Genomic DNA, 19,732 nt, shown 5'->3' with positions numbered 1-19,732 from the left:
AGTCTTTATCAATTTTGATGGTATCCATAGATTTTCTTCTGTAGAAATAAAAGCAAAACCGATTCCCCAACATAACATATATCCTGGTTTCTATTCTGATTTCAACACATCTTTAAAGTATACAGGCTGATTTAATTCAGCAGGTTTTTCTGCTATCCAGTATCTCTCTGCAGCTGTTGTTCATTTTTCATTAGCATTTAAAAATTTCAGCTGGTCGGTGGTGGCACACACCTTTAATCCAGCACTCGGGAGGCAGAGGCAGGCGGATCTTTGTGAGTTCGAGGCCAGCCTGGTCTACAGAGTAAGTTCCAGGAAAGGCGCAAAGCTACACAGAGAAACCTTGTCTCAAAAAATTAAAAAAAAAAAAAAGATAAAAAAAATTTCAAGTTAATAAAGCATTGTGCGATCTATCTCTGGGTTTTTTTTTTATTACCTCTTTCTGTTTATTAGCATATCTTCTAAAGTGCAGTAAAGATCTTCCTGTAACTGCTTGCCCTGTTGGATTGTGTGGTATAACTGTAATATGCTTTATGTTGTAATATGCAAAAACTATTTTGTTTTACTAGAGACATATTTTGGAGCATTCTCAGTCTTAATTTGTATAGGTATCCCATGATGACCATAACTTTTAGTAAATGTCTAATTATAGAATCAGCCTTTTCAGAACTCAAAACAGTTGTCCACTGAAATCCTGAATATGTATCTATAGTATAGGGCACATATTTTAATTTTCCAAATTCTGCAAAATGAAACACATCCATGTGCCAAATTTTATTTCATTAAGTATACTTTAGGTTACTTCCTGCAGGTAGTGGAGTTTGGTTATATAAAGAACAAGTAGGATTTTTTTTTTTTTTATAATTTCCTTGGCTTGTTGTCAAGTGATAGGAAATTCTTTCTTCAAACCTTTGTTATTAACATGGTGTTTCTTTTGAAATTCTGAGGCTTCTAGCACATTTCCTATCAATAGCTGATCAATTTCATCATTACCTTGTGCTAGAGGCCCTGGTAGACCTGTATGGGACCTGATATGTGCTATATACAAAGGGTGATTTCTATTTTTGATTATTTCTTGCAATTGAGTAAATAACAAAGTTAATCCTGAGTCATCTGAAATAATCTCAGTGGTTTCAATGTGTAAAACAACTCTTTCTGCATATTGAGAGCCAGTAACTACATTAAAAGGGTCTAGAAAATCTAATAAAACCATGAGAAAATCTAATAGTGCTATAATTCTGACCTTTGAACAGAATCATAAGGGCTTTGAGCCACTTTGCTTAAATTTCCTGACTTATAACCTGCCTTTCCTAATTTGTTTGCATCAGTATAGAATGTAGGAGCTCCAGAAATTGGTGTTCCCTGTACAATGTGAGGAAGGATCCAATTAGCTCTCTTTATAAACTGAAGTCTCTTGCTTTTGGGATATTTGTTGCTAATCCCTCCCAAAAATTATTATTATTATTTTTTTTTTTTTTGGTTTTTCGAGACAGGGTTTCTCTGTGTAGCTTTGCTCCTTTCCTGGATCTCGCTCTATAGCCCAGGCTAGCCTCGAACTCACAGAGATCCGCCTGCCTCTGCCTCCCGAGTGCTGGGATTAAAGGCGTGCGCCACCACCGCCCGGCCCTCCCAAAAATTATTGCAAGCTCTTTGCCAATGTTCATTTTCTGCTCATAATGAGGAAATCTCAGCATTAGTAAAAGGTACCACAATTTCTTCTGAATCTATTCCTGCTAACTGACGGAGTCTTAATTTTCCTTTCAGAATCAATTTAGAAACCTTTTCTACATATGTCTTTAATTTTTTACTCTGTGTAGTAAAAATATCCATTCTAAGATATTATCTTCTCTCTGCATAATAATTCCTATAGGAGAATGCGTAGAAGGTAAAATAACCAGAATATAACCAAGCTTGGGATCACAAGTGCATCCTGTAATTTCTTTTCTACCAAAGCCAATTATCTCCCAACCTCAGCTGATAATTTTCTTGTACTATTTAAGGCCTTATCACCTTGTACGATTTGAAATAAGCTACTTAGTTCTTAAGTTGCCAATCCAAGTGTGGACCATAGCCAGTTAATACTTCCCAGCAATTTTTGAAAATCATTAAGAGTTTGTAATTTATTTCTCCTGATTTGTACTTTCTATGATTGAATTTATTATAAGCCTGTCTCATATCCTAGGTAATTAATAGAATCTCTTTGTATTTTTTCAGGAGATATTTGTAATCCACAACAAAGCAAATTTTTCTTTACTTCTTTAAATATTTTCTCTAAGATATCTGCATCTGAATCAACTAATAATGTATCATCCATATAATGGTAAATTAAAGATTGAGGACACTGTTTATGAATTATTTCCAATGGCTGTTGTACAAAATATTAACACGAGATATGACTATTTAACATCCCTCGTGGAAGAATTTTCCACTGATATCTTTTAACAGGCTGGGAATTATTATAAGTAGGCACTGTGAAGGCAAATTTTTCTCTATGCTCTTCTTTTAAAGGTCTAGTAAAAGAGCAGTCTTTTAAATCAATCACTATAATAGACCATCCTTTAGGTAATAGAGACGGCAAGGGAATTCCAAGCTGTAAAGATCCCATTGGCTCAGTCATCTTATTAACAGCTCTTAGATCTGTTAACCATCCTGCATTTTCTAGATTCCTTTTTCATGACAAATATAGGAGAATTCCAAGGACTGGTTGATTTTTCAATATGTTGAGCATTTAGCCACTTCTGTACCAGCTGTTTTAAGGCCTGTAATTTTTCTGATGTCAAAGGCCATTGTTCTACCCAGACAGATTTTTCAGTTAACCATCTTAAAGGTAGGGCTGCTGGTACCTTTGAAAGATCAGCAGCTGTTGTGCCCTGTTTTTGTACAACCTGAACATTCAGTAGCTGTTCTTGATAATACCTTTAATATTTTTCTTAGAAACATACATTAGTTTATGGTTTGTTTCTAAGATTGGAGGAAAGTTAATCTAGGTATTCTATTGTAACAAATCATATTCCCATAAACTCATTGTTATGTTAGCCACATATGGCTTTAATTTTCCTCTCTGTCCTTCTGGCCCTATGAACTCAATCTGTAGCATGAATCTTAAACTGTTTTATTAATAAAAACAAACCTGAGGCCAGTTATTGGGGTGAATGGTGGAAGATCAGAGACATAGAACAAGCCACAGCCACCTCACCTTGCCAATTCCTCAGCTGATCCTATTTCCTCAGACTGGAAGCCTCTGAGTTCCCATCCAAATGGATCTCAGCTGAACTGTTTCTCGAAAGCCTGAAGCTTAACCAGCTAAAAACCTCTAGTTTCTGGTCTCCATGCCTTATATACCTTTCTGCTTTCTGCCATCACTTCCTGGGATTAAAGGCATGAGTCACCATGCTTGGATGTATCCTTGAACACACAGAGATTTAGGTAGATCTCTGCCTCTGGAATGCTAGGATTAAAGGTGTGTGTGCCACTATTTTCTGGCCTCTGTGTGTATCTAGTGGCTGTTTTGTTCTCTGACCCCAGATAAGTTTATTAGGGTACACAATATTTTGGGGAACATGATATTACCACAGGCAACCCATCCTGCACTTTGCTTTATCCAAGATAATGTTCCAAACCCTAAAAACTGAACATTTACCTCCTGAAGAAGCCACTCTGGAATTCAAAATTTTGGTGCAATTATTGTTACATCTGTCCCTGTGTTTACTAAACCCTCAATTTCAATGCCATTTATTTGTGGAGTTTTTTTTTGGGGGGGGGGGTGGGTTGGGGTTTTTTTTGTTTGTTTTGTTTTTTTTTTGGTTTTTTTTTTTTTTTTTTTTTTTTTTTTTTTTGGTTTTTTTGAGGCAGGGTTTCTCTGTGTAGTTTTGGTGCCTGTCCTGGATCTCACTCTGTAGACCATGCTGGCCTCAAACTCACAGAGATCCGCCAGCCTCTGCCTCCCTTAAGGTGTGCGCCGCCGCCGCCGCCGCCGCCGCCGCCGCCGCCGCCGCCGCCCCCACCACCCCCACCCCCACCCCAGCTTTCAGCTGTATTTCTGATCCATTCATCTACTGGTGCTGTCGCCTTTAAAGGCCTAATCGCCATTTTACATTCCAAATTAACATTTTTAAAAGCCAAAGATTCAATTAATATTTGTCTAACTTTGGGATCTAATGTCATTCTATTTACAGCTGAGGTCAATCTGTGTAAAAACAAAATAAAAACAAACCAGAAAAAAAAAACTGTGAAGGCCTCTTTTGGCCTTGCATGATTTTAGTAAATGTCTCAGTTCTCTTTCCTGATTCTTCAACCCTGTCCAAAGCATTCAAAGCTGCTGTACAGCACAGAGCCAAGGTGTGCTCATCAAATGTAACCTGTCTTTGGAAATCAGCAGACTGGGCCGGATTGAGAAGCAGTTCTTGGGAAGTTTCTAGCTCTACTTTATTGTTCAACAACCCTAGCTTCCTCTCTCTACCAGGTAATCTCCACTATAACTGAGAACTGGCTTCCAATACTGCTATTACTAAATCTTTCCAGCCTTGTGGAATAATTCTGTTCTGAGTGGACCATGAATTTAACACCTACTTACAAAAGCTGAATACATACCATATGAAACTATTACTTCCTTAATTCTCTTTAAATATAACATTTCTATAGGATCCCAGTTAACTTCTGCATAGCGTTGGGGTGGCTATCATCTGGTGGTCATTCTTGTATGGTAGCTGGATAAATTAAGGTTTGTTTTCTAATAACCTTGGACTGCTCCTCTTCAGTCTCATAAAGCAATGGTGCAGTAGGTTCTGCTCTAAACACCTCTGTCTGTGTATGAATATTTTTATTAGTTTCATTAGTAGGTCTTTCTAAGGACTGAATCTTACCTGCCAATTTTTTGGTATTTGGCACTGATATCAAACAACTTTTTTAAGGGATAAAACATGAATTACCAAACTGATAATGATTATAGTTACATTATGTCAATCCCAGCTAAGTTGGTTATCCCCTCACTTAATTGTTCCATTTTCAAACCATCCGCTGTAGAACTATACAGAGACCTAACTCCCTGTATTGTAATATTGTTCCCCATTCTTAACATGGGGAAAAACCTTTTTTTAAAAAAACCAACCCCCCCCCCAACAAAAAAAAATTCCCAGGTGTCTCACCAGATCTGCTGGTGATGGCAGTGAAGCGTGAGGCTGGCGGTCGCTGTGCAGCAAGGCTGAGCAGAGAATTCGGGCACTGCATGGCCTGGCTGAGGGCAGCTGCAGCAGCTGCTTGCATATAGCTGGGGTCTGAGAGTGTGTGGTGGTGGCAGCAGCAGTAAAAGCCAGAGCGGGTGTCCAGGTAGCTGACCTGGCAGTGGCCTGAGGAGGGGCCTAGGGGAAGCCCACACTCCAAGGAGTGAGGGAGCCAGCCGCCTGAACAGCAGACACAGAGGGACATGCCAAAGAAGCATGGGTGGCAGGAAGTACAGGCACAAGCTGCCTGACGGACAGACCCAGCCAGCGGTGGCCGCTAACTCTGGTGGCATTTGCAGCCCAGGCACCTGTGGAGTTTGAGGCTGGGGGGCAACTGGGGGCTGCTGTAGAGAGGCTGAAACAGAAGAACCCCAGACTCATTCAGAGAGCCTGGGGTGGGGGAGGAAAAGCCATCAGCAGGGCTCCAGCAGCTGCAAAGGTAGGGCAAATGGCTGCCTGGTGGTTTTTGTGCCCCGAGTTGGACACCGCATGGAGTGTTTATCTAATTATTCTTTATCAATAAAGACTTTGGGAGTCAGATATCCAGGTAAGAATTTGAATGTTCAGAGAAGCGGCAGAGAAGCAACCAGTGACCTCCTGTCTCTTGTTCCTTGATCCAAAAAGGCCAAGACCCTCTCTATGCTCCATCCTACTATTTCCTGTGTCTATCTGTCCTCAGTCCTCCAAAACCTCTATGGTTAATTTTGGTCAGCTCGTAGCTAGCTCTGCCCTCTGATTCAAAACAAACTTTATTGCTAGTCTTGGGAGCATCAGAATGCGATCAAAATATCACACAACATATGGGGCCATTCTCATTCAAACCACCACAGCAGGCTAAATATAACTTTTCTATTTATCAAAATTATTCTAGAACTGAGCTTGAAAAGCATTCAGCCTTCACAGGCAAAACTGCTTCAGCTGTGACTTAAAACCAGGGAGTCTTTTTGTGGCTCATCACTGGTAAGCCTTGTGTGTTTTTTGTCATGGACACAAAAAGTGTCCCCAAAGTAGGTACAAAACATGCAATCTTCCTTAAAGTCCAAAGTTTATCTCAGAGATAGTCCAAAAATGCAAATCCCTGATTGTCAGCAAGGCAAAGAAGGTGGTACAATGAAGGCCAACTCCAAGAGTGGCATGGTTGGATAGAGATGGATGGTTGGATGGAGATGGCTGGTTGGATGGAGATGGATGGTTGGATGGAGATGGCTGGTTGGATGGAGATGGATGGTTGGATGGAGATGGCTGGTTGGATGGAGATGGATGGTTGGATGGAGATGGCTGGTTGGATAGAGATGGCTGTTTGGACTCCTGGTTGGCCAGGGAAGCTCAGAGAGGGTGTTCTCATGGCCACAAAGCCATCTTTAAAGACCCAAAATAAGGCGAGAGGGGAACTTTATTCTTATTTCCTTTTTATGACAGGCCACTCAAATGGCAGATTCAAGGAATAAGAACTATTCTTCGGGCAGTGAGCCATCAATCAATTGTATCATAACAACACCCCTGACAGTCATGCTTGATTCTAACAAATGTTTTTCTCCTGACAATCCAAAACTAGAAAGGAATAGACAAGAAAAAAATTTCTATCTTCCATCCTCATTAGCTTTCTGTTGCTGCTGAGATAAAACACCATGGCCAAAAGCAACCTGGATAAGGAAAGGGTCCATTGCGTAGCAACAGCCCAACACTGCGGGAAACCAAGGCAGGAGCTCAAAGCAGGAGCTTGCGGCATCACTAGGGGGTGGTGCTTACTGGCTTGCTCCAGGCTCTCAGCTACATCTGCCATTACTTTTCTTATATAACGCAGGCCCAGGGATGAGGTGAGATGGGCCCTGCTACATCAATTAATGATAGGGAAATGCCTCCACAGCCTGTCCCCAGCAGTCTCCCGAACACAGTCCCTCTGCTGAGGGTCCCTCCACCCAGGTGTGTCAGGTTGACAGCTGCAGTGTGCTGGCCTTTGGTTGGGTTTTGCTTCTGTTATTGAACTGAGTCTCACTTTGTAGAGGCTGGACTCACTGCAGTCCTTGTTCAGACTTGTAGTAATCCTCCTGCCTCAAGCCTCCAAATATTGAGATTACAGATATGAACCATCATGTCCTGCCCCATCTTTTCTGGATTTTGTGAGGTTTCCAGAACCCCACCTGAAGATGTGGAGTAAGTAAGGTGCTGTGGACTATTGTCCTCCAGTGTAACAGCCATTTCTGTCTTATAGAAGTTGAGGTAGTCCTGAGAGACCCCCAGATCAGGAGGGGTGATGCCATCAGACCCTTACCTGACACCCCAGTCATCTCCTCTATACCTCCCTCACAGCTGTGTGTAACTCGGCTCCAGCGGATGTGATTTGGGAAGCTGGTAGAGTACACAGGGTGTGGGAAGTTAGCTGAGGAGGGGGCTCCGTCTGTGCTGCTGTGGGGTGAGATTCCAGAGGTGTGGCCATCTGGGAGTCACTCACACTTCGGTGACTAACCCTTCCCCCATACTCCTATAGGAAGCCGCACGAACTCGTCGGTTCACCAAGCTGATGGAATCCTTTGGTGCCATGGCACCCTATCTGAGGTGAGCAGGTATCCACTCGCCATCTCCAGGAAAAGGTTTAGGCAATAGTGGACGTCTCAGCCTTTCAGGAACCCATCTTCGTTGCCAGAAACTGCTAGGTGGAAAAATTCCACTTCTGCCCTTTGGGTGTTCCTGCTGGGTCTAAGATTAAACAGAGATGACAAAGATTAACAGGAGAAAAGTATAATACAAATTTTATGTGACATGGGAGGGGAAAAAAAGGAAAGAAAGAAAAACCTGAAGACCAAAAGAAACAGTTATTGTAGGTCATGTACATAATGACTTGGTCGGAGACAAATGAACTGTGAAATGTGGTGGGGCGCGGGGGCTGGGCAGTCCACCAAGGCTTGTGTATGCAGAATCCCTTCCGCCTCAGGTTCCTGTCATCCAGGGCAAGGATGCTGTTCGTCTCTAGGGTGGGGAGAGTGTTATTTCGCACAGGATGCTCGTCTTCTGCTGAAGGTCAGAGTCATTTTTAAAATGATATTTAACTTTTAATGGATCATCATGACCATGATCATCATCATTATTATTGTTAGTGTGAGGAGCAGGCGCTACCATAGTGCTCTTGTGGAGGTCAGAGGGCACACTGGAAGCTGGTTTCTCCTTGACCTCTGCTCTCCAGGCTTGCTCAGCAAGCCTCTCTACTTCCTGAGCTGTCTCTCTCGCTCTTGTGTTTGGGGGTTAAAAAAGTTATATGTGTGTGTGTGTGTAATTTTATATATAAATTTATATATACACACATATATATAATTTTTAAAAATCTTATTTATTTATCTTGAGACAGGGCTTTCTGTATAGTCCTGGTTGTTCTGAAATTTTCTATGTAAACCAGACTGGCCTCAAGGCTACAGAAATTCACCTGCCTCTGCCTCCTGAGTGCTTGGGATTAAAGGTGTGCACCACCTGGCAGCATATATAATTAAAAATTTATTTGACCTTATGTGTATGGGGGCCTGAGTGTATGTGTGTGTACCATGTATGTGTAGAGATATAGTATATATGTACACACACACACACACACACACACACACACACACACACACACACACACATATATGGAGAGAGAGAGAGAGACTTGGGGCTGGGGAGATGGCTCAGCAGTTAAGAGCACTGATTATTCTTCCAGAGGATCTAGGTGCAGTTCCCAGCAACCACATGATGACTCACAACCATCTTTAACTCTAGTTCCAGGAATCCACTGTCCCCTTCTGGCCTCTGTGGGGACTGCACACATATGGTGCACAAACATACACTGAGCTCCCCCACCCAACACACACACTTAAGTAAAAAAAAAAAAAAAAAGAGTGAAACTTTCAGAGAAATGGCTTGCTGGGTAACGACACCTGCCACCAAGCCAGACAGCCTGAGTTTGGTCTCCGGGACCCTCTGATGGAAGCTTAACTCCTGCTAGCTGTCCTGTGACCCTCACAATGCTCTCTTCCAACACACAAACACACTCAAGACATAATAAATAAACGCAAAACAACATTGAGGGGGATTAGCTTTAGCAATAGGGTCTTTTGGCTCATGACAGATGGACTAAAAACAAACAGAAAGCATCAAGAAAAGCATTGGTCTGAAGGAGTCTGACATGGAGGAAATCTGTTTCTGAGAAATGCTAAATATAGGGCTGGAGACAGGCTGTGTGGGCAGAGCACTCGATGTCACTGAGGACCCCCTCTGACACCCCAAGAACTCACAAATCTCCTGGACAGTTTTACATTTGTGTTTGATGCCTCTGGAGATGTTTTTGCCATAGCAAAGATTTGGTTGGTAGCACATGCCTTTAATCATAGCACTTGGACAGCAGAGGTAGGAGGCAGGAGGCAGATAGCTCTTTGAGTTTGAGATCAGCCTGCTCTACATAGTTCATACATAGTGAGATCCTGTCTTTAAAAAAAAAAAAAAGGATTTGGGATGGATAATGGGCACATCACCTCTTTGGAAAAGCTGGAGAAGGGATATTGTGAACATACTTTAAAAAATCCATGTGTATGTGTGGTGTGTGTGTGGGGGGGGGTGGAGTATGTGGGGGGTGGGGTACGGGGGTGGGGGTGCACATGTGGATATGTGATGTGGGTTCTAGGGACTGAACTCAGGTCATAGGGCCTCTGAGCAGTACGGTCCTTCAGCTGTTGAGCCTCCTTGTCAGCCCAAACACATGTTCTTTTCCAGTAGGTTAGTTCAGGAAAGGGGACACACAGGTGGGGATCAAATGCTGATGTCCCCAAAGCTCTCTGTAACTGAGCACTCCTCCCAGGGCATGTGAACCCCCAGTCTGGACCACTGGGTTAGAGGAAGAAAAGGACTTATCTGCCTTAAGAAAATATTGCCACCTAGTGGTGACTGCTCAAGTCATAGACACAAGGACCTAAAGGTTCCCTTGACCTTTGGAAGGACATCTGTGGGAAGGACGTTCGCAGTTCAGCTCCTTGTATCAAAACGCCCATCATTGAAATGATATGTAACTCACTGTGTCATCTACATCACGTTACTCAATAGTCCGAAAAAGTCCCCCAGGTCATGATGTTATTTCCACAGAAGAGGCTGAGGAGAACAAGAGAGGGTTAATTAATCCATAATTATGTTTTTATTTATTCATTAAAAATCCATTTATTAAGCATTCTTACACAACTAGCACTGTCCTAGGCTTCAAGCAGGGCTTGGGTTGTGGGTGAATTAAAAATGACTGAGACACCTGTTCTTAAATCAATCATAACTCAAGGGCACTGAATGAGGAAAGGTGGAATCAGGATTTTTGATCAAAACCACTAAAATGTGTCCCTATTCTTCCCATAGCTATGGGACAGTAAACACAAATGTAAAGGTGAGTGGGTGGCCCCTGAGTCCCTGAAGTGTCGGAGGTCAGTCATGGAGGAGGATGGTTTCCAAGCAAAATGACTCACTGGATGAAAATGCCAGCTGAAAGAAGAACTTGCTCCTCCCTCCCCTCCGAACCTGCTGCTTATGACCTGCCGTCGCTTGGAAAGCAGAGAAGGAACCTTCTTAAAAGGTATCTACCGTCGAAGTAAGTGGCCGCAATCCCAGCAGCTCCCCGGGGAGTTGGGGACGGCACAGTGAGGTACCTTGTGGTCTGAGCCGTGGCAGCTGAGTTAGCCGGTACGTCCTGCGAGGCAGAAGAGACAGTTGTGCTGTGGTGAGCAGAAGTCCCAGAAATGCTCTATCTCACCACAGCCAGCTTGCCTTCCCTCCTCCTTGAGCGGGACGCTGCAGAAATGAGGGGTGCTGCTGCAGAAATGAGGGGTGCTATGTGTTTGATTTTTGCCTTTTTGTTTCTTGCGCATCCCCTGTTCCTGCCTCACTCACGCTGCTATGGTAGCTCTCTGTGGCTCTCCTCTGCACGTGAATTCCTTCAGATTTCAACTCCAACTCCCCTCTTCCTTCCCCTCTCCCTCACCCATGCTATCTAGAAGCTCTTTGCTGATGTCCTGCAGACAGGCGTATCTCTAGCAGACCTGAAATTTCAGTGTTCAGTACTTCTAAATGACACTGTTAGGAGCTGGGCGTGGTGGCACATACTCATCCCAGCACTCAGAAGGAAGAGGCAGTGGATCTCTGTGAGTGTGAGGTCAGCTTGGTCTAGAGAGAGACTTCTAGACTAGCCATGGTTACATAGGAAGACCCTGCCTTAAAAAAAAAAAAAAAAAAAAAAAAAAAAAAAAAAAAAAAACACCCACAAAACAACAGCAAACAAATCCCCACTCCATCCCTCTCCCTACTTGAGTGTGAGCTCCATGAGGACAGGTGTTGTTTTGTTTACTTATTGAATCAGACTTGCAATGAGGTAAGTGCTCGATAAATATTTGTGAATGAACTGAGTGGGAAACCCTCCCCCTGCCTCAGATGGCCATTCTTAATAAGCACAGCCATTCTGGCCCCGTTTTCCTAACCAGATTCCAGCCATTTCATTTGGCAGCTCATGAGGCAGGGCTGCTAGAGTCTTGGTTCCAGAAATGGAGGTCAAGCCACATGCCCAGGGGCTCCGCGTCTCTGGGACTGGAAGTAAGGTATGCATGAGGTGCACAAGGCTGGTACTTCTAACTGATGGGGCCAAGCTGAACATGCCTATAAGGGCTAGAGATGGACACAGCTCAGGAGAAAAATAGCTGCAGCAGATTGAAGCACCTCACACGAGTTGGCCGTGTAGTGGGACCTGAGAACTCAGAGCCATCCTTACAGAAGATGCTGGAGAACCAGCTTCTTTTCTAAACAGGGTCTCCATACACAGCCCTGGCTGTCCTGGAACTCACTACAGAGACCAGGCTGTCCTCAAATCCAGAGATCCAACTGCCTCTGCCTCCCAAGTGCTGGGACTGAAGGTGTGCATCACCACACCAGCATATCTTTTTTTTTTTTAAGAGATGCAGAAAAAATTTACACATGAAATAACAATGTCTGGAATTTACTTGAAGTTAATCCTGGCGGAGAGAGTAATTAGAAGATTAAAATGAAGGTGACTATGATGAAGACTGCCTGGTGTGCACATAGAAATTCATTGTATGAATGCTTACTTCGTGTGCTAAAAGTTTTCAGCGACAGGTCAGAATGAAAACACTAACAGAACAAGGAAAAGCAGTGTTTCTCCTGGTCTTCAATAGAGCAGACCCAAAGCTTATACCTGAATTTCAGGAGGCATGTTTACAGGAATGGAAAGCTGACGTTCAGTGGCTGAATCTTGACAGTTGGAGGCTTGTGAGAGAAGTCACCCCCTCTGACCGTGGGCAATTGCTCAGTACACAAGGAGCCCCAGGCTTTGTCCTGCTCCATCTCCATGATCTGCACCACAGAAACAGGCTAAAACAGTGGACTTCATCTAGTGTAGACTGCTCCTGTACAACTTGATTTCCAAGAAGAAATTTGGATTTAGGACAGTCTTTTTTACCCAGGCCTTAAAAATCAAAAAACAAAAAAACCTTTTGGCTCTAGTTCTATTGCTCTGAAAACAATGAGTAACAGAATTCCCGAGAGCAATTAGATTTTTATTGAATGGAGGCAGAGAATGCAATTATCCGGCACAGAGCAGTTGCTGTGCAGTGGAATTTTCTGCAGTGATGGAAGAGCTGTGTATCCACGGTGTTTGATGTGGCAGCCAATAACCACATATGGCTACTGACTTGAAATGTGTTAATGTGATTAAGGAACAGGATGCCTATAATCCCAGAGTTCAGTGGAGGCAGAAGACCCTGAGCCCAAGGCCAGCGTGAGCTTCTTGAGCCTCTGTTTCCAACTGACAGAAACATTTTAAGTTGCATTCACTTTTAATTTTTTTAAAATTGTTGTTGTTATTCAATTTGTTTTGAGACAGAGTCTCCCTATGTAGCTGTGGCTGCTCTGGAACTCATTATGTAGACCAGGCTAGCCTCAAACTCACAGAGATCCACCTGTCTCTGCCTCCTGAGTGCTGAGATTAAAGGCATTTGCCACCATGCCTGGCTTTTTCCACAATAATTTCTCTCTCTCTCTCTCTCTCTCTCTCTCTCTCTCTCTCTCTCTCTCTCATTCCCTCCCCTGTGGAGGCCCACAGAGGCTTCCTAGTAAGGCCTTACTCAAGGTCAGAAAGGCTGAGCTTGCTTTACCCAGCAGGGCTGCATAATGGGATGATTTGGCCAAGGGCGTGGTTACCAAGGTGTTTGGAAGGGTCTACACTTGGCTGTACGGTGTGCTTTGATCTCGATACTTTTGCCTCTCCCCATGGCAGTGTATAAAAAGCCCTTTGGAATAAACCTCGGAGCGACTGGGTATTGACCCAGGGCCCTCCCTAAGCTATCCTGTGTCTCTTTCTTATTGTCTCTCTCTATCTATCATTTCCTCATTCCTCTCTCCTCCCTCTAAGAACCCTTAGACAGGTCAGAGCTGGACTCGGGCAGACTCTGACACACACCCCTCTCTTCTCTCTCCCTCTCCACCCCCCCTCTCTGCACACACACACAGGCATTCATGTGTATGAGTGTGGAGGTGTACATGGCATGGCTCAGATAAGGGGGTCCGATGCTACTTTGTATGCTGGTCTTCACCTTCCATCATGTTGGAGACGAGGTCTTTTGAGCTTCCAGGGATTCACCTGCCGGCTTCCCCTGGCAGGGACTACAGATGTGTGCACTGTGTTCGTGGTTCTGGGGACTGGAACTCAGGTCTTTCTACTTGCATATCAAGTACCTCACCCACTGAGTCACCTCCCCAGCTCCAATTTCAGTAGATGTTCTTATTCCTGCTCCCCTTGCTCTATTTAAACAAATACATCCAACCCCTTCAGACAAAGCTTGCAAGGGTTTTCCCCATGTCCTAGGCAGCAGTTATTTGGTCCACGCCATCCCCTCCACCCACTTTTCTCACCTTCTTTGTCCCTCTGTTTCCTTCTTCTTGTGGAAGGCATGGAGTCAGGGCTTCATGCGTGCTGGACCATCACCCTACTGAACCAGATCTTACCTGTTTGTTTATTTTGTAGGTTTTTTTTTTTTTTTGAGACAAATTTTCACTTTGTAGCCCAGGCTGTCCTGGAACTCAATGTATAGCACAAGCTAACCTCAAATTTGCAGTGCTCCTCTGTCAGGCTCCTGAGTATTGGGATTATAGGCATGAGCCACGACTCCTGGCCAGTCACAAATGCCACAGGACTATTCTTTTGGTTTTGTTTTTTTGAGACAGAGACTGTCTTAGTCATTGTTCTATTGCTGTGAGGAGACACCATGACCAAGGCAACTCTTGTAAGAGAAAGCCTTCAGTTAGGGACTTGCTTACAGTTTCAGAGGTTTAGTCCATTGTCAGCATGGCAGGGAGCATGGTGGTGGCACACAGGCAGGCATGGTGGTGGAGAAGAAGTCGAGAGTTCTACATCCTGATCCACAAGCAGCAGGAAGAGAGACACTGGGCCTGGCCAAAGACCACCCCAAGTGACACACTTTCTCCCACAAAGCCACACCTCCTAACCCTTCCCAAGTAATGCCACTTCCTGGTGACTGAGCATTCAAATATATGTGGCTATGGGGGTTATTATTTAAACCACTGCAGTCTTGATCTGTAGCCCAGGCTAGCCTTAAACTCAGGACAACCCTCCTGTCTCATATGAGCCACTATGCCCTGTTTTCTAGATTTGTTCTTAAACTGAAGCTGGAGGGAAGCAGGAGCTGGTGCCCTCACCCTGCTTGGGAAACAGGAGCTGGTGCCCTCATCCTGGTTGGGAAGCAGGAGCTGGTGCCCTCATCCTGGTTGGGAAGAAGGAGCTGGTGCCCTCATCCTGGTTGGAAGCCACAAGCAGGTGAGTTTAGAGACCAATTGTCACCTGGGCAGGAGGTGAGGCTGAGAGAGGCTTCCCTGCAGAGACCGGAAGACGGAGGACAGGACATCTCGATGGCAATGTGTGCAAGAGAGACGCACGTTTCGCACTTAGTTTGTTAGATGACAAAGAAATAAAACCTTCAGCTCAGGCAGATGGAGAGAGAGCAGGAGAAACAGACGGAGCCTGAGTGGTGACGGTTATTCCGTCCTAGTGTGTGTAGATCGTAGTGAGAGACCAGGTTACCACCTCTTCCCTATGGGAGGCGTGGTTATTTGTGCCAATGCACTTTTTCCTGCGTTGTTTGGTTTGTGGGGCTGGGATCAAATGTAGGACTGGGTGAGTGCCAGGCTGGAGGTGTTCTGTAGCTCAGGCTTGGCTCTGCTGAAAGAATCCTTAAATAAACACACTTTTAAGAATGAACCATTAACTTAATACCAGAAGTGGGACAATGAATTGAATAATTAATAAATTACAATTTTACTTGGCATGGCAGCACATTCTTGAGGTCCTAGCACTCAGGAGTCTGAGGAAGAATTGCCGTGAATTCAAACCCAGCCTGGAATACATAGTGAGTTTTGGCCAGGCTAGGATTCATAGCCAAAAGAAAAAAAATAAATAAAAGAGAGAGGAAAATTAAAACACTAATAAAAAAATCTAAAACCCAAGGTCTGAGAGGATTTCTAAGGGCTCTCAGCAGGCTCTTGTAGACGGACACTCACCTTAATGAGATGCTCGGTGTGACTGTGGGTAGACTAGTCCCTCTTGGTGTTCCGGCTGCTTGCCCAGCCTCCCTTTCCTCTGTGAGAACCCCACATTGCACCCATTTGACACAAAAGCAGCATGGCCACCCCGCTGTGTTCCTCTGTGTTTCCTGTGTGCTCTGGACAGCCACAGGCAGGGCCACCTCAGGAGGGAAGCAGGGTAGGCAGGAATGGCTCACGGCTGTCCCCGTCACTGGCAAAGACAGGCAGTTCTCCAAATCTGACATCCAAGCATACTTCTTCTAAAATGTAAAAACTATTTCACTTTATTTCAAAAATCATGGAAGAGTTCCTTCCCTTCAACTCAGGTTCCTACTCCCAGGAGCCTAAATTAGGAGTTGATTAAGAGACAATCAAAGCTATAGCCTCCCAACCGGTCAATGGTGTTAAATTCCATACCAACGAAGGGGAAAACTCAAACTGAGTACTTCGTAGTTGGGAAACGGTTAGTAGATTGTGGTATATTCATATTTTAGGGTTATTAAACACAGCCATTGTGTCACCTGTGAAAACACAAAGTAACGATGGTAAAACAGCACAATACAAACTATTTGCCATTGTGTATTTCATCTTGGGGTGCGGGTGGCTCATAAAACTCAGGAAACTGACCACTCAGGGATCTGGGAAAGTTCGTGAGTTAGGAGCCTCCCCCCCCCCCATCCCTGCGTTCTGTAAGCACGCACATCGCTGGTGGGAGACTCTTTGGTGGAACTGCCTGCATGTCGGGTACGGAGTAGAGGGTTGTGGCTTTCTCCAGCTGCCAGCCACGTTAGTGACGAGAACAGGAGGGGCCCTGGCTGTGACTAGAGAGACAGGCTGGGACGGAAGCCTCAGCCACACACACACACACACACACACACACACACACACGCACCTGTCAGCAGCAGCAGAAGTAGTTCAAAAAGTTTACACACACACACACACACACACACACACACACACACACACACACACAAGCACACGCACACGCACGCACGCACACACTTACACTGTCCCAGTACAAACCGTTTTGTCCTTCTGACCCCCAGTGCTCTCTCCCCCACTATGTGGCTTCAAGGGAACAGAGCCCCCAGCCTGGACCCAACTCTTCGGTCAGGCATCCACCCCCCCTCTGGTTTCCCAGACTCTCCCCTGACTGGGTCCCTCTTTCACCTCATTTATTTGCTTACCAGCTCTAGCCAATCAGGGCCCACATAGCCCTTTGGGTTTTCTCAGGGGGCTCCAGCGGCTCCCTGTTCTCAGAGGAGGACTGCCTCTGAACCCGCTGTTCCAGCGGGGAACTTGGTCCTGCCTCAAAGTAAAACTCACCATCCAGCCTGGGTCAGAGACCGAAGAGCGTCTTCTCCCATAGGGACTTAACTCTCAGCCCGACTCGTCCTTCAGAGCCACGGCACCCACCGACAGTTCTTCTTGTGGCAGCTCGGCGTTCTCTCGGTTGGCGTTCTGAGAGCTCGGAGCCTCTGGAATTGCCGTCCTCTGTGAACAAGACCCTTTCTTAATGCTTGTGGGGTGGCTCATCAGGTAAATGTACCGGCAGCCAGCTGACAACCTGACTTCAACTTCCGGGACCGACCGTGTGGTGGAAGGGGAAGACTGACTCCCAGAAGGGGAGGACTGACTGACTCCCAGAAGGGGAGGACTGACTCCCAGAAGTCCCCTGACCTCCACCCATGGACTGGGGTACGCATGTGTGCACACACATAAACACAGCACATTTTAAAAAAACACAACTCTTTCTGTGTGCACACACACACAAACACAGCACATTAAAAAAAAAAAAAAACACAACTCTTCACTGCTCACTTCATTCGTGGAGTGGGGAGCAAGACAAGAACCCAACATGAGATCTGGCTGTCTCAGTGACGTGGGCTTCCCCATGCCGACAGCTGCCTTTGAATCAGCCATGCTTCTGTAAGTGACCCCTCACTCCTACATCTGTCAGCAACCCCAGTGATCTCATTGGTTCCTGGAGGAGACTCGGGGGACATTGCTTCTTTAGTCTAACATCGGTGCCCTACTGTGTTGAATAGATGCTCACGTTACCCAGGAAAGGCCGTAACACGCCAGTCAGCACAAACCACAAACAGGCCCACAGAATCCAGATAACAAGGAAGACGGAGTCAGTTTGACAGGACAGCAGGGTGCCGGCTTGAACTGGCTTATACAAACAGGTGAGAATATGGCTGCAGCTGTAGCTCAGTGATGGCGTGCTTATCTAGCATGTGACATCCTTGAATGTGTGTAGATGTAACCAACCGTCTTATTAAATAAGAAACACAGAAACAATGTAAAAGAGAAAGCCGAGAAGTCAGAGCTCAGAGCTAAAATCTCACCCTTCCTCCTGCTGTCCCAGCTTCGCGAAAAGAGACCTACTTCCTGTCGGTTCGTATTTTTAAAGTATGTTGTTCTGCCTTCTCATTGGTTGTAAACCCAAACACATGACTGCCTCGTCACTGTCTGAATGTACAGCCCCCTAGGTCTTAAAGGCATATGTCTCCAATGCTGGCTGTATCCCTGAACACACAGAGATCTTATGGGATTAAAGGCGTGTGCCACCACCGCCACACTCTTGCTATGGCTCTAATAGCTCTGACCCTGAACACACAGATATCTATGGGATTAAAGGCGTGTGCCACCACCGCCACACTCTTGCTATGGCTCTAATAGCTCTGACTCCCAGACAACTTTATTTATTAACATACAATCAAAATAATAATTCAGTACAATTAGATTATCACCACAAATGTGATCCCCCAACACTGAACTAACACCCACAGGAGAAAAAGCATTGGCTCAAATAACCACGCCTCCAACAGGGAAGAGGTGGTAGTGCCTTTAGAGATGTCTCCAAAGAGAGACATATTGCCATCAAGATGTCCTGTCCTCTGCCTTCCGGTCTCTGCACGGAAGCCTCTCTCGTCCTTACCTCCTCCCAAGGTGACAATTGGTTTCTAAACTCATCGACTTGTAGCTTCCAACCAGGATGAGCGTACCAGCTTCCTTCTGGCTTCAAGTTAAGAATAATTCCAGGGAAAGGGTATAACTGACCTGAAGTGGGTCACGCGCTCATCTTTGGACCACCAGTAGCCAAGCCATGAGGCTTGGTTGTAGCTGGAGAGTTTTCTCTCCAAGTCCTGCCAAGCCCCGGCAGTCCGATAGCCCACTTATAAAATAAACACACAGACGCTTATAGTATCTAAACTATTTGGCCTAATGGCTCAGGCTTCTAGCTATCTAGTTCTTACATCTTAAATTAATCCATTTCTATAAATTTATACCTTGCCACGTGGCTCATGGCTTACTGGCATCTTCACATGCTGCTTATCATGGCGGCGGCTGGGAGTGTCTCCTTCTGCCTTCCTGTTCTCTCAATTCTCCTCTCTGTTAGTCCCGCCTATACTTCCTGCCTGGCTACTGGCCAATCAGTGTTTTATTTATTGACCAGTCAGAGCAACACATTTGACATACAGACCATCCCACAGCACTTGGTACCCATCCTTCAACCAATCAAAGGATCTCAGCCAATTAAAAGGACAGTTGGAACTGACAAAATGGTTCTGTGGGAAAAGGTTCCTCTACCAAGCCCGATGATTGAGTTCAATCCTTGAGATCCACATGGTGGGAGGAGAGAACTGAGTCCCATCAGTTGTCCTCAGACCTTCACACCACTATGGTAAACACGTGTAGTCGAAAGTTTTCGCTGGTCCTGCCCCACCCCATGATCCCGCAGTCCCTTATAAAATAATCACTCAGAGGCTTGATATTATTTACAAACTGTATGGCCTATGGTAGGCCTCTTGCTAGCTAGCTCTTATATCTTAAATTAACCCATTTCTATTCATCTATGTTTTGCCATGTGTTCCGTGGCTTTACTGGTCTGCTGGCATGTTGCTCCTTGG

General features: G+C 45.0%; 1 long non-coding RNA gene across 2 annotated transcripts in view; it reads right to left on the bottom strand.

Annotated features, from left to right (window-relative positions):
- Nucleotides 1–6,591: 6,591 nt before the first annotated feature.
- LOC121832668 (uncharacterized) overlaps nt 6,592–19,732 on the bottom strand; it is a 33,553-nt gene continuing 20,412 nt past the window's right edge. Inside the window, exons 2-6 of one of the 2 annotated variants that reach the window (XR_013042850.1) lie at nt 17,142–17,309; nt 12,415–16,336; nt 10,682–10,902; nt 10,249–10,322; nt 6,592–7,913 (exon numbers count right to left, since the gene is read on the bottom strand). This is a non-coding gene — a long non-coding RNA (uncharacterized LOC121832668). The remainder of the gene's footprint in view (nt 7,914–10,248; nt 10,323–10,681; nt 10,903–12,414; nt 16,337–17,141; nt 17,310–19,732) is intronic. The other variant, XR_006076303.2, reaches the window with a different exon arrangement.

The sequence above is a fragment of the Peromyscus maniculatus genome, chromosome 10, assembly GCF_049852395.1.
Source record: "Peromyscus maniculatus bairdii isolate BWxNUB_F1_BW_parent chromosome 10, HU_Pman_BW_mat_3.1, whole genome shotgun sequence".
Classification (NCBI taxonomy): domain Eukaryota; kingdom Metazoa; phylum Chordata; class Mammalia; order Rodentia; family Cricetidae; genus Peromyscus; species Peromyscus maniculatus.
This window is presented reverse-complemented; position numbering and strand designations above follow the sequence as displayed.